Source organism: Oncorhynchus mykiss, chromosome 7 (genome assembly GCF_057628025.1).
Source record: "Oncorhynchus mykiss isolate SJ-2025 chromosome 7, ASM5762802v1, whole genome shotgun sequence".
Taxonomy (NCBI): Eukaryota; Metazoa; Chordata; class Actinopteri; order Salmoniformes; family Salmonidae; genus Oncorhynchus; species Oncorhynchus mykiss.
The window spans coordinates 43,312,181-43,327,500 of record NC_143028.1 but is presented as its reverse complement, the minus strand read 5'-3'; the positions used below and the strand labels follow the sequence as shown (position 1 = coordinate 43,327,500).

The 15,320-nt window shown below is 41.9% G+C and overlaps 1 non-coding gene across 1 annotated transcript; it reads right to left on the bottom strand.

The window, feature by feature from the left end:
* Positions 1-8,423: 8,423 nt before the first annotated feature.
* trnaf-gaa (transfer RNA phenylalanine (anticodon GAA)) lies at positions 8,424-8,496 on the bottom strand. The gene has a single exon. It is a non-coding gene; the product is annotated as a tRNA-Phe (tRNA).
* Between the last annotated feature and the right edge of the window lie 6,824 nt (positions 8,497-15,320).

The window sequence follows — 15,320 nt, the reverse complement described above, 5'->3', positions numbered from 1 at the left end:
CAAACCAATCGTTACTTTATGAAGGACCCACATGGCAAGATTAGCCCCAGTGTGTGTGTGTTCCATCATCAGAGACAAAGTAACAAATGAACTATTAAAAAACTGCCATGAAAGATGTGAGGCAGCAATTCCAATGCCATCAACACAACTAATCAGAACATAGCCTAAGGGGAATTTCACGGTAACGGAATTATGCTGATTGTATTTGTCACATGCACCGAATACAACGGATGTAGACCTTACCGTGAAATGCTTACTTACAAGCCCTTAAATCAACAATACAGTTCAAGAAATAGAGTTAAGAAAATATAAGTAAAAAAATGTAATAACATCAAAAAGTAAAACAAGAAAATTACATAACGATTAAGAGGGGGTATATACAGGGGGTAAAGGTTGGGGCGGTTGTCAATGTAAATAGTTCGGTGGCCATTTGATTAATTGTTCAGCAGTCTTATGGCTTGGGGGTAGAAGCTGTTAAAACTTGTTATGGCTGCAATCCCGTTAACGGGATAATTGCCATCAACAACCGCTGAATTGCATAGTGCCACATTCAAACAATATTACAAAAAATAATTATATTCATGAAATCACAAGTGCAATATAGGAAAACACAGTTTAGCCTTTTGTTAATCCCTCTGTCGTGTCAGATTTTGAAAATATGCTTTACAGCAAAAGCAATCCAAGCGTTTGTGTAAGTTTATCGATCGCTCGACAAAACATTATGTCCACTTAGCATCAAGTAGCTTGGTCACGAAAATGTGAAAAGCAATCAAATTAATCGTTTACCTTTGATGATCTTCAGATGTTTTCACTCACGAGACTCCCAGTTACACAATAAATGTTCATTTTGTTCCATAAAGATTATTTTTATATCCAAAATACCTCCATTTGTTTGGCGCGTTATGTTCAGAAATCCACAGGAAAGAGCGGTCACGACAACGCAGACAAATTCCAAATAGTTTCCGTAATGTCCACAGAAACATGTCAAAGTTTTTTATAATCAATCCCCAGGTTGTTTTTAAAATATATAATCGATAATATATCTACCGCAACTGTATTTTTCAGTAGGAGAGGGAAAGGCAAAAATCTGTTGCGTGAGCAAAACTCATACGAACACCTGACGCAATGTTATCTTTCTGGCTCATTTTTCAAAATAAAAGCCTGAAACTATGTCTGAAGACTGTTGACACCTTGAGGAAGCGATAGGAAAGGGAATCTGGTTGATATCCCTTTAAATGGAGCAAAGGCAGGCTATGGAACATGGAGTTTTCAAAATAGAAGCCACTTCCTGGTTTGATTTTCCTCAGGGTTTCGCCTGCAATATCAGTTCTGTTATACTCACAGACAATATTTTGACAGTTTTGGAAACTTTAGAGTGTTTTCTATCCAATACTAATAATAATATGCATATATTAGCAACTGAGACTGAGGAGCTGGCCATTTACTCTGGGCACCTTTTCATCCAAGCTACTCAATACTGCCCCTGCAGCCATAAGAAGTTTTAAGGAGGATTATGGTCGTAGACTTGACTGTTTAATCAGCTTCTTGATATGCCACACCTGTCAGGTAGATGGATTATCTTGGCAAAGTTGAAATGCTCACTAACAAATTTCTGCAGAACATTTTTAGAGAAATAAGATTTTGTGCGCCTGGAAAATTTCTGGGATCTTTTATTTCAGCTCATGAAACATGGGACCAACACTTTACATGTGTTTATATTTTTGTTCAGTATAGTAGCCTAATTTGTCCTCTGTTTGATGCCTGTGGCTGTCCATTGTGCTGTCCATGGAGCAGTCCATTGTGCTGTCCATGGAGCTGAAAGGACAGCAAATTTTGCATTGTAGGTATGTGTGTACCTTCTCACAGATGATATAACTTGTGTTGTTGCTCTGGTGGTCAATTCAATTGAAATTGGGGCTGTTGCAGTGACCGTATTACCGGCAGTCATGACCACAAACTCCACATGACCGTTGAGTCAGGGTAATCTTCTCCTATGCACTCGGTACATGAATGGCGCTGGCGCATCAGAAATGCACTTTGGTACATAATTGGTCAAGCTAATCTCCAAAATTAAACAAACTCTATTAATTGTCTATAAGTGTATTATTATGCAAACTGGATGGACTGGTTACACTATGCTACACTCCAAACGTTCTATCCATGAGTCTCGTATAGAACGTAGGCCTATATAGGCCTAGGAGATGCTGTTGGTTCATTGACTGTGCAGGGCGGCTTACAGAGTATAGTTATAACCTACAATTATAGTGAATTTGTATTTGATTTTGAATAGCCTAGTAATAGGGCATTCTTTATATTTTCATAATGAATGGGCTGACACATTACCTTTACCTACAGAATATCTCACCACCTTGCGTTTCCATCTCCTCCTCTCTCAATTATTTTCTCCAGCTTGCAGAGAGAGGGGCTGTCAACAGTTTCATTCATGAAATATGTTTTGTTGTGAAAACATGTTACTATCGATGTTCCCGAACAGATTTCACTTGTTTTCCCAAATGAAGCACCGGGTAGCTTTCGGAACAGGGTTGGAGAGCCCGTGGCATACAGAGTTTGGGCAGAATATCAACTGTCGTGTAGAGAGAGACTGCTCCTCAAACAGTGGTTGATGCATGGAGTGAAATACATGTTCTTATAAGCACAGACATTTCTATATGCAATCCCGTGTGAAAGCAGAGTTATAATGGTTGCCACTAAAAAGAGGAGGATCCTAGCTTCTACTATATTTATTTCTCAGCTGCTAATATTAAGCACATTCGTCAAAACCGGAGTAGTCTACCCCAGCATGATTGAAAAATGACAGTGTCAAATGCTGCAGATGAGGATGATGAGGATGGCAATGTTTCCAGCATCAGCAGCACAGAGGTTGTTCACTACCTTTACCAAGGCAGTTTCAGTGCTATGCATAGCCTGGAAACCCGTCTGGAGTGATTTGAAAAGTTCATGAGAGGTGATGTGTTGTTGGATTTGTAATGCTACCACATTAGTGAGGAAGGGAGGGGTTGAGTTTGGCCTGTAGTTGGTGAGGAGCTCAGGGTCCAGGCCCTGTTTCTTCATAATGGGAGATAGCCGCTGTTTTCAAAGGAGTAGGAACAGGGTCAGATGTGAGGGATGCATTTACAATTGTGACCACCAGGGGGCAGAGAACTATGGCAGTGGGCAAGGGGTCAACGGCGCAGGTTGTGGTTTTGAATTTAGAAAAAAGTTCAGTAATGGTGGTTTCCTTGACAAGGGAGAAGGCATTAAGTCTGTTCTCAGGTGGTGAGTCAGGCAGTCCTGGGGGGGGGGGGGGGGGGGCGGCCCTGGGCTTAAGCAATATAAGGGGTTGCTTAGGGCCCCCGGCCGCTAGGGGGTCCTCAATCCCCCCCAATTTGCTTTAAAATCACAACATTTTCCCTATACCTCAAGGTAAAATGGAGAGAATTACAGGAAATGTAAAAAAAAATATATAAAAAAAACTATTCTCTCTGCCGTCAAGAAGGGGTCCACCAAATCGGACATAGGGTCCCCAAAAAGGTAGGGCCGGCCGTGCTGGGGGGGTAGCCGTGCTAGGGGTTCAGATGAAGGGTGAGACTGTTGCAGCTTTTGGTAGATAGCCTCCTGGCCAGAAAACTGTCACAGAGGTCTGTGTCTGTCTGTCTGAGTCTTTCACCAATTGACCTATTGCAGCTTTATCATCAACGTTTTTGCCTCAGTCAATATCCTTGACAATTATTGCATTCAATGCAATGTATTGACGTCTATATGTCAATTTCCAGTCTGTGGAGGTGAGAGAGAGAGAAAGAGAGAGACAGAGAGAGAGATGAAAGGAAGGAAGGGAGGGAGAGAGAGAGAAGGGGAGAGTGAGGGGAGAGAGGGGGAGATTGACGCAGGGAGGGGAGAAGAGAGGAGGGAGAGAGAAAGACAGGGGGATAGGGAAAGAGAGGAGAGGAAAATAGGAGAGAGAGGGGGGAGAGAGTGGAGGGGGTAAAATAAGGATTATGGAGATAGAAGTGAAGGGGGATAAAGAGGAGGTAGAGAGACCGAAAGAAAGAGAAAGAGAGTGGGTGAAGGATGGTTGACAGTTTTTTCCCATTTACTACAATGTATTGACAAACCTAAATTCATTGACAATCTTCTTTTCCTATTTACTGCAATGTATTGACATAAACATCATCTGTTGTTTTCTTTTCGCAAAAACTTCACAGAATGACGTTTTCCTATGATATCATGTTGCGCCCAGCCCAGTTTAGGTTCAGATCAGAACAAATTAGGCTATTATTTGCCAGGTTTGTCATTAGCCTAGTGAGTGCTTCCTATATCAAATCGTGGTCACCTAAGCAAGCTGAGGCGGTTCTGCATTATAGATGTTTGTTCTGGAGAGAGACAAGGTCAGTCTTTGAAACCAGACACATGCTGTTACCTCTGTGACTCAAAGCCTACAACACCAACAGAGACAAGAGAATTCTCTTATTACACACACACACACGCACACACAGTGCTTTGAAGGTAAAATGGAAAAACTACAGACCTAACGTTGAACTTAACTGAAGGAACACATTTGCACACAGGCTACACAAACTCTTGAGAGTGTTGGAAAATGTCAAACACACAGGGACACTTGGTCTCTGCCATTGTAAAACAATCTTAGCAACCTTGGTAGCTCATGCTGGAAAGTGTTGGGAGGGATCCACATATAATGTTCATTTCTGGTTACTGCTAGTGCTAGCGGGGATAGGGTGACCATATTTAAAATACCCAAATGCGGGACAACAGGATGATTTTGCGGAGCAGTCCGAGGTAGTCTGATCTCGAGACCACATATTGAGTGTCCTGGTCTCGTCTGGTGTCAGATACATGTGTACTCTGTCTTGACTCAGTCTGGGACAGTGGGGACTCTAATTTCTTACAGAGACCAGCCGAGTAGAAAACAAATAATTACCAGCCCTCCATTCATTCAGCGCATAAATGCCTGTATATATACAGTGCCTTGCGAAAGTATTCGGCCCCCTTGAACTTTGCGACCTTTTGCCACATTTCAGGCTTCAAACATAAAGATATAAAACTGTATTTTTTTGTGAAGAATCAACAACAAGTGGGACACAATCATGAAGTGGAACGACATTTATTGGATATTTCAAACTTTTTTAACAAATCAAAAACTGAAAAATTGGGCGTGCAAAATTATTCAGCCCCTTTACTTTCAGTGCAGCAAACTCTCTCCAGAATTTCAGTGAGGATCTCTGAATGATCCAATGTTGACCTAAATGACTAATGATGATAAATACAATCCACCTGTGTGTAATCAAGTCTCCGTATAAATGCACCTGCACTGTGATAGTCTCAGAGGTCCGTTAAAAGCGCAGAGAGCATCATGAAGAACAAGGAACACACCAGGCAGGTCCGAGATACTGTTGTGAAGAAGTTTAAAGCCGGATTTGGATACAAAAAGATTTCCCAAGCTTTAAACATCCCAAGGAGCACTGTGCAAGCGATAATATTGAAATGGAAGGAGTATCAGACCACTGCAAATCTACCAAGACCTGGCCGTCCCTCTAAACTTTCAGCTCATACAAGGAGAAGACTGATCAGAGATGCAGCCAAGAGGCCCATGATCACTCTGGATGAACTGCAGAGATCTACAGCTGAGGTGGGAGACTCTGTCCATAGGACAACAATCAGTCGTATATTGCACAAATCTGGCCTTTATGGAAGAGTGGCAAGAAGAAAGCCATTTCTTAAAGATATCCATAAAAAGTGTCGTTTAAAGTTTGCCACAAGCCACCTGGGAGACACACCAAACATGTGGAAGAAGGTGCTCTGGTCAGATGAAACCAAAATTGAACTTTTTGGCAACAATGCAAAACGTTATGTTTAGCATAAAAGCAACACAGCTCATCACCCTGAACATACCATCCCTACTGTCAAACATGGTGGTGGCAGCATCATGGTTTGGGCCTGCTTTTCTTCAGCAGGGACAGGGAAGATGGTTAAAAATTGATGGGAAGATGGATGGAGCCAAATACAGGACCATTCTGGAAGAAAACCTGATGGAGTCTGCAAAAGACCTGAGACTGGGACGGAGATTTGTCTTCCAACAAGACAATGATCCAAAACATAAAGCAAAATCTACAATGGAATGGTTCAAAAATAAACATATCCAGGTGTTAGAATGGCCAAGTCAAAGTAAAGACCTGAATCCAATCGAGAATCTGTGGAAAGAACTGAAAACTGCTGTTCACAAATGCTCTCCATCCAACCTCACTGAGCTCGAGCTGTTTTGCAAGGAGGAATGGGAAAAAATTCCAGTCTCTCGATGTGCAAAACTGATAGAGACATACCCCAAGCGACTTACAGCTGTAATCGCAGCAAAAGGTGGCGCTACAAAGTATTAACTTAAGGGGGCTGAATAATTTTGCACGCCCAATTTTTCAGTTTTTGATTTGTTAAAAAAGTTTGAAATATCCAATAAATGTTGTTCCACTTCATGATTGTGTCCCACTTGTTGTTGATTCTTCACAAAAAAATACAGTTTTATATCTTTATGTTTGAAGCCTGAAATGTGGCAAAAGGTCGCAAAGTTCAAGGGGGCCGAATACTTTCGCAAGGCACTGTATTATAGACATGTTTGCCCAGTGGCAAACCTATAGGCCTTCAGTGTGTGACAAGTTTGTGATTCTGAAAGGACAGCAATCGTAATACCAGCTTACTCATGTTGATGTTTTGTAAAACACAAAAGAGCCAGTGGTGTAGTGGGGGGTATACGCAGGTATAAGCACGCAGGTATACTCACTTCTTAATACCTACTGATGCGTATCAGTGTAGTGTAGTGGAGGTATATGACTTATCAATTATGTAGTACAATGGAGAAATCATGTAAAAAGCAGCCTACACAATCGCAAAGCCTGTGAAATATATTCACATGCGCATTGCACACAGCCTAGTTTCAGAGGAATATCATCTGCAGGTAGCAAGAGTGTTCAGCTCTCAACTGGTTTTGACATGGAGCAGCTCACAGAAGAATGATATCGGTAGCCAGTAGGGTAGGAAAGATGTTTCAACTGATACAGTTGAAGTCAGAAGTTTACATACACCTTAGCCAAATACACCTAAACTCTGTGTTCACAATTCCTGACATTCAATCCTAGTGAAAATTCCCTGTCTTAGGTCAGTTAGGATCACCACTTTATTTTTTAAAATGTGAAATGTCCGAATAATAGTAGAGAGAATTATTCAGCTTTTATTTCATTCATCACATTCCCAGTGGGTCAGAAGTTTACATACACTCAATTAGTATTTGGTCAGCTCCCCCCTCTCACAGTCAGAATTTGGGCAATATAGCTTCACCTGCCAGAGCTTCCTGGGCATCCATCGCAGCAGAGGACGGGCAAAGTACTTCTCCATCACCAGTACTGAGCTGCAGACGAGAGGTGGTGGAGGGTCCCACCACATTTTGTCAACCCTGGCAAAGTCCATCTCTGGAATCCCATTCCTCGACCACCTGAACAATGCCTTGGACACCCACTTACGGTCCACATCGGGCAAAATGTGTTGCCATCCCTTGGGAAGGCATACGTCTCTCCATGAAAAGAAAAGACAACATCCCCACACAATAAATAATGTAAGGATGATACATTCCCACAGCAGACAACAACATTTTTTAACTGACGTTACCTCAGAAAATAAAGATAACCCGCGAAAATGTACTGAGGAAATATATTTGTCCATTGTCCTCTTCCAGCATTTACAGGTCCCGCCATAGCTCATAGCTAACGTTACTTCAGAAAATAAAGATAACACGCTAACAGATTTACCTGAGATGAAATATATTTTCCATGGCACTCTTTCTGCGTTTAAAGATCCCGCCATAGCTCTATCCTTATTGGTCAATATTGGTTACCTATTGGTTGCACTGGTGTCTCGGATTTGTCGGGGAGTGCAATTCTTGGTTACTTCTTGGTGGCAGACGGCGATATGATTGGTTGTCGCAACCAGACATTTCCTCGACTCACCGTTGTCAGGGAGGATATCGAGCATTCGATGTTTCAGAAGAGTACGACTAGCTAGGTTATCAGCCATTATTAATCAAATAAGTAATCAGAAATGTACATTACTTGGAGGAAGAACAAGTAATTGGCTACTAATCAAATCGATGTATAGCTTAATCTAAATTGTATTTTTTAGCTAGCTTGCTATGTATTTTCAAACAATATAACGTGTCCTTTTATTTCTGAAATTGTTAAAGTACTCTTTATAGTCTTGTCTCTCGGGATCGAACTAGGGTCCGTCTAACTCCTTCCCAGCTGAGCAATTTCGGCTTGCGTGGCGTTTGAAATGTCGTTGTTCGCTAGCTTGTTATGTATTTTTGAACAGTATAACCGTGTCCATTTTCTTTGTGAAATTGTAAAATAACTTCACAGTCTCGTCTCTGCCGAAACCCGGGATCGAACCAGGGACCTTTAGATCTTCAGTCTAACGCTCTCCCAACTGAGCTATTTCGGCTGGCATATTGTTTTAGAAAACAAGAGACAATTTGAACATCTCCAAGGCATTATGGGATACGGTATTCGTTTGCATGTAGTTTGACGGATAAACCTGCAGAGGTCGATATAAGGCTAAAGATATAACTAAACTACTGCACCCCATTACATAGCTACTCAAACGTTTTGTATAATTGTATTAAAATACTGTCTGACATTGTAAACAAAATACTATTGACCAAGAGGCTATGAAATACAATCTGGATAATACTAGATATTTATGACAGGCATTACCCACTAAGCATTTACCAACGGCGACATCTTTTAGATGTATAATTGATTTTGCTTTGGTCTGGTCCGGACTCACCTTGAATTGGTCCAAACAGCTTCTATAATTAATTCAGTTTGAACAACACAGCAGAGTACAGTACAGTACATTACAGTATCATCATAATTCAGAACAGTAGAATAAAGCACAGTAGAGTATACAGCAGTAGTGTATTGTACCCTATTTACTCTAATGCACTCTACTGTAATAAACTCTACTGAATTAAACTATACTGTACTCTACTGAAAAAAAAACTGTCCTGTACCATATCGTACTGTCCTAAACTGTGCCTTACTGTACTGTGCAGTGTTGCCAACTCCTCGGGAAGGAAAGTAGCTATTGGCTATCCTAAAAGTCACTAGAAGTCGCTAAATGACGTCATCGCCTAATTTCAAATCAAATCAAATCAAATTTTATTTGTCACATACACATGGTTAGCAGATGTTAATGCGAGTGTAGCGAAATGCTTGTGCTTCTAGTTCCGACAATGCAGTAATAACAAGTAATCTAACTAACAATTCCAAAACTACTGTCTTGTACACAGTGTAAGGGGATAAAGAATATGTACATAAGGATATATGAATGAGTGATGTTACAGAGCAGCATAGGCAAGATACAGTAGATGGTATCGAGTACAGTATATACATATGAGATGAGTATGTAAACAAAGTGGCATAGTTAAAGTGGCTAGTGATACATGTATTACATAAGGATACAGTCGATGATATAGAGTACAGTATATACGTATGCATATGAGATGAATAATGTAGGGTAAGTAACATTATATAAGGTAGCATTGTTTAAAGTGGCTAGTGATATATTTACATCATTTCCCATCAATTCCCATTATTAAAGTGGCTGGAGTTGAGTCAGTGTCAGTGTGTTGGCAGCAGCCACTCAATGTTAGTGGTGGCTGTTTAACAGTCTGATGGCCTTGAGATAGAAGCTGTTTTTCAGTCTCTCGGTCCCAGCTTTTATGCACCTGTACTGACCTCGCCTTCTGGATGATAGCGGGGTGAACAGGCAGTGGCTCGGGTGGTTGATGTCCTTGATGATCTTTATGGCCTTCCTATGACATCGGGTGGTATAGGTGTCCTGGAGGGCAGGTAGTTTGCCCCCGGTGATGCGTTGTGCAGACCTCACTACCCTCTGGAGAGCCTTACGGTTGAGGGCGGAGCAGTTGCCGTACCAGGCGGTGATACAGCCCGCCAGGATGCTCTCGATTGTGCATCTGTAGAAGTTTGTGAGTGCTTTTGGTGACAAGCCAAATTTCTTCAGCCTCCTGAGGTTGAAGAGGCGCTGCTGCGCCTTCTTCACAATGCTGTCTGTGTGAGTGGACCAATTCAGTTTGTCTGTGATGTGTATGCCGAGGAACTTAAAACTTGCTACCCTCTCCACTACTGTTCCATCGATGTGGATAGGGGGGTGTTCCCTCTGCTGTTTCCTGAAGTCCACAATCATCTCCTTAGTTTTGTTGACGTTGAGTGTGAGGTTATTTTCCTGACACCACACTCCGAGGGCCCTCACCTCCTCCCTGTAGGCCGTCTCGTCGTTGTTGGTAATCAAGCCTACCACTGTTGTGTCGTCCGCAAACTTGATGATTGAGTTGGAGGCGTGCGTGGCCACGCAGTCGTGGGTGAACAGGGAGTACAGGAGAGGGCTCAGAACGCACCCTTGTGGGGCCCCAGTGTTGAGGATCAGCGGGGAGGAGATGTTGTTGCCTACCCTCACCACCTGGGGGCGGCCCGTCAGGAAGTCCAGTACCCAGTTGCACAGGGCGGGGTCGAGACCCAGGGTCTCGAGCTTGATGACGAGCTTGGAGGGTACTATGGTGTTGAATGCCGAGCTGTAGTCGATGAACAGCATTCTCACATAGGTATTCCTCTTGTCCAGATGGGTTAGGGCAGTGTGCAGTGTGGTTGAGATTGCATTGTCTGTGGACCTATTTGGGCGGTAAGCAAATTGGAGTGGGTCTAGGGTGTCAGGTAGGGTGGAGGTGATATGGTCCTTGACTAGTCTCTCAAAGCACTTCATGATGACGGAAGTGAGTGCTACGGGGCGGTAGTCGTTTAGATCAGTTACCTTAGCTTTCTTGGGAACAGGAACAATAGTGGCCCTCTTGAAGCATGTGGGAACAGCAGACTGATATAGGGATTGATTGAATATGTCCGTAAACACACCGGCCAGCTGGTCTGCGCATGCTCTAAGGGCGCGGCTGGGGATACCGTCTGGGCCTGCAGCCTTGCGAGGGTTAACACGTTTAAATGTCTTACTCACCTCGGCTGCAGTGAAGGAGAGACCGCATGTTTTCGTTGCAGGCCGTGTCAGTGGCACTGTATTGTCCTCAAAGCGGGCAAAAAAGTAATTTGCATAATTTGGCATGTGCATGTAATTGTGATGGACGCTGTAGGAGAGAGGACTAATGTTGTGAGAAAGACAAAAAAGTGAGTAAAAAACACCCTAAATATGTTTAGAACTACAAATGAGCAAGCTGCAGAGTGGCACATAGAACCAGATATTTGAGGCCATACTCCTCCTTTAGCACTTTATGGACCCCATTGTTAATCCCAGTCATAACAGAAGCATTGTCAGTCCCTATCCCCAGGAGTTTCTCTTTTTTAAGACAACACTTCTCGAGGAAAGCCACAACAGCACGGGCTATAGATCTGGCATCTCCTCCCTCCAACTCAACAAGCCCCAGAAATGTTGATACAATTGTCTGCTTGGTGTCACTAAAGTACCTTATCACAACCCCCAGGTACTTAGAAACACTTACATCCGTGGCCTCATCGAGGAGGAGGAAGGAGGCTGAAACGCTGGTCACCCACATCTGCGACCAACTTGTTCAGAAAGTATGATGCTAGAACACCATGCTTCTCCAATGTGATCACATGCCAGCCTTTTTTGCAGAGTCAATTTTTTTTTAACCATAAATGGCAGCTTGTTTCGGGTGGAATTGTTGTAAGGCTTTGCTTTTTGAGTATATTTTTGAGTTGTCATGTGTTTTTTTACATCACTAAGTTTGGCGGAGAAATCAGCCTTTACAATACAGGCAGTATGCCCGTGTATCATCTCCAATAAACGGCTTCAACCAGCCTTTGAATTCAGGGTTTGATTCCCACTCCTTTCTGTATTTTTGAGTGTACAGTTTAGACTGAGACATGATGAACTAGCCAGCTAGATGTTTAGCTTATGTCACAGAGAGGCACACACACAGTGGACAAGGTGAGTAAGTGACTGAGGCTGTGTGAGTCAAATGCAGTGATTTATTTTTGTACAGTGATTTATTTTAGACAAAAAAAAACATTTTTACAGCCAGCGGCGGCTTCCCGCATGCGTGATTAATTTGCAGTCTGGACGTGGAGGGGTGAATATCTCCTGCTCTGACTGCAGCTGGGAGGGACTGCAGCGCGAGGACTGGGCCGCCTGTGAGTGCTTTGGGACGGGGGTGGGGCAGCAGCACCCGCTGCTCGTTGAGAAGAGTAAGAACGATATGTGCTTTCACGTTAGTCTCCAAAAGTCTCCAATAACACCAGAAAAAGTCGCTAGATGTGTCACTAGTCGATTTTTTGAAAATGTGTCGCTAGAGGGGTCAGAATATTCGCTAAATATAGCGACAAAGTCGCTAAATTGGCAACACTGGTACTGTGATGTTCAAACTTATGAAACATAGCAGCCTCCACTGACTTCTGGCCTGAGGGGAGGATGGCAAATAATGGGAACCATGTGGATCCACGTGTTTGATTTATTTGCTACCATTTCAAAGATTCCGCTCCAGCCATTACCACGAGCCCATCCTCCCCAATAACGGTGCCACCAACTTCCTGTGCTATAAATCTATGATTGATTCAGATTTGGTCTGGTCTGGACCAACCAAATGTGTACTTGTTTGGGGGCGGCGCTCATTAGAATAATACCCAGCATGCTTTGCAAAAAAATATACATTTACATTTTGGTCAAAACCGACTTGAAGTCATTGCATTCAACTAAGGTAGATAAACTACAACATATCACAGTCATAGAAAGAAAAAAAACGTTACTGAGAATGTTAACTGTTCTGTTGGTTTGTACTGTAGGTTGGACTGCTTTGAACATGATTGCTGCCAGTTTAAAGCTTTTGAAAACGCTAAAATAACTGCATGTGACAGATGGGAGTAATAATACATATTCTGTTGACTCCTGTAGTAATAGGATTGAAAAAGTATTATTGTGATATGATTACTTTACTGAGAATGTATGTGCAATTCAAATGTGGGTATAGAATCAATGACCAAAAAAGTTGCCTGTAAATGACATATTTTCTACTTACATTCAGAACTGGAAATTAGCTTGATTTCAACGTCTGTAAAATAGGTATTTTCGTCTTCTGAATAAGACATTTTCAACATCCATAGAAGACGTCTTTTATTGACGTCAGGAGAAGATGTGTTTTCCAGACGTTGAAGTCCTGTGCATTTTAGGTGCTGAATGAAAGGTGAAAAGACATCTCCTGACGTCAATAAAAACATATAATAAACATTCTATGGATGTTGAATGATGTTGAACATTCTATGGATGTTGAATGTAATCTAATGTAATTTTGCTTGCTGGGTAGTGCCTGCAGCTCACTCTGTTGTTGATCTGTTGCTCCTGCGCTTTGCATGCCCTGCAACAGCTACAGCCCACACACAACTTCCTTTGACATGCTGAAGAGGTATTTTTTCCCATCTCCCACACCACACCACACTTCAGCCTGTACTCAAACTGTAGATAGGCCTATTGCTCATAGCAACAGAGAACCCATCATTTGTACACACACACACACACACACACACTCCCATTATATGAATAATGCATGTGAGCTTTGTCTTTTATTATAGTATGGGAGCCTACAGTACAAAAAGACACAAAGGCATTATTGTAAGTCTATTTCAAAGATATACATGGGTGCATGATTACATTCTGCATGTGAGTGTGCCTACAGTATGTGTCAGTTTGTGTAAGTGAGTGTAGGTGGCTGTGTATGTTCATCTGCCCCCAGCTTAAGGCCTCACAGCAGACCTTCCCTTAGCCCATTTTAATAATGAATGAAATACTTCCATTAAGCACTGTAGCTCCCCAGTCTTCAACTCCAAGCAATTTTAAACCATGTAGTCTAAGGTCTAGATTCAATCAGATCAAGCGTTAACTGGTGATAGCAGACACCCACATAGCAGATGTTTTGGCGGTGACAGAGTTGGAACTGCATCAGAGCCTTCAAATTGGTGGGCAGATGCTCTCGCGATCATTGTCACGAAGCCACAGCCGCGTTAGAAGTTTAGAACGAGAAAGTATAGGCTATAGACATTTTTAAGCTCAAATTGAAAAATTGTTAAACAAAATAACGAGGATTTCTATCATGGTGTAGTTTATATCTCACTTTCCGGTGTTTGAACTAAACAAGGCTGCATGGAATTTCTGTTAACGCAACACCAGGCAGCCAATGGGAAGGTCCGCTTTAGGTATAATGCCGTGAGTCACTTGTAGAGCCATAAAGTGTATTTATTCATATAGCAATGTGTGTGAAACCATCTTTATTCAGGGATGAAATGTGCTTCCTATTGAAAAACCTATAGATGACAAGAACACAGGAGTAGAGAAGCCAGATAAAAAGGTAACTGACTGCAAACAAAAGCCCCAATACAATAGTCAAATTTATTGATATGGTCAGTGTCTTCTTTCTATGTATTCAGATACAAGAAAACACAATTAGAAGTTATACAATGAATACATGCGTATATACACCAGGTGTGAGCATTCAGTAGGCCTACCATAAATACATTAGATTTGTCTCAGGTTTTATGACAATAAATCGAAAAGTCCCACAGGAGGATGAAGGTCCTATACCACAGAACAGTGTTGTGCAGAAATCAAACACAAGCCAAGTGTTGTTCAGTTTTGTTTTTACCTGATCAACACATATAACTTCTTTCAGTCCTATATTTTCATGTATTATTACCATTTTTTGTAAACAACAAACAAACAAACGTAAATATACCAGAAGTGCAAAAACCTACCTTTGTTTCATACAGGACAATTATGGGGAAAACACTTTCCTGTTCAGTTACGCCAGCTCTAGGGACCTTTGTATCTGCAAAGGTGTTGAATTGGTTTGACACAGGGGCTGACAAGATCACTCTTTGTTACATGACCAAATGATTTGGGGATCAATAGACAAGGTGGATATCACATTGAATAAGTAATGTCAATGTCTATTTAATTTACAGCACGCAATAAATAAATATCAATACACGATTACAAATTCAGTGCCAAAGAGTAGACACATTTATGAGCTTTATGGAAGTTTCTGTCAATATTAAAACATCTGTTTACTACAAACTATCCAACGCAACACTGTCTATTACATACAGCAGTAAGTTCTTTAACCCCCCCCCCCCCCTCTCTCTCTCTCTATTTACATATGAATTGTAGATAGTGTTCACAATATACAATCTTAGAGAAAAAAAAAAGTGCTATCAAGAACCGAGCAGTTCTTCTTC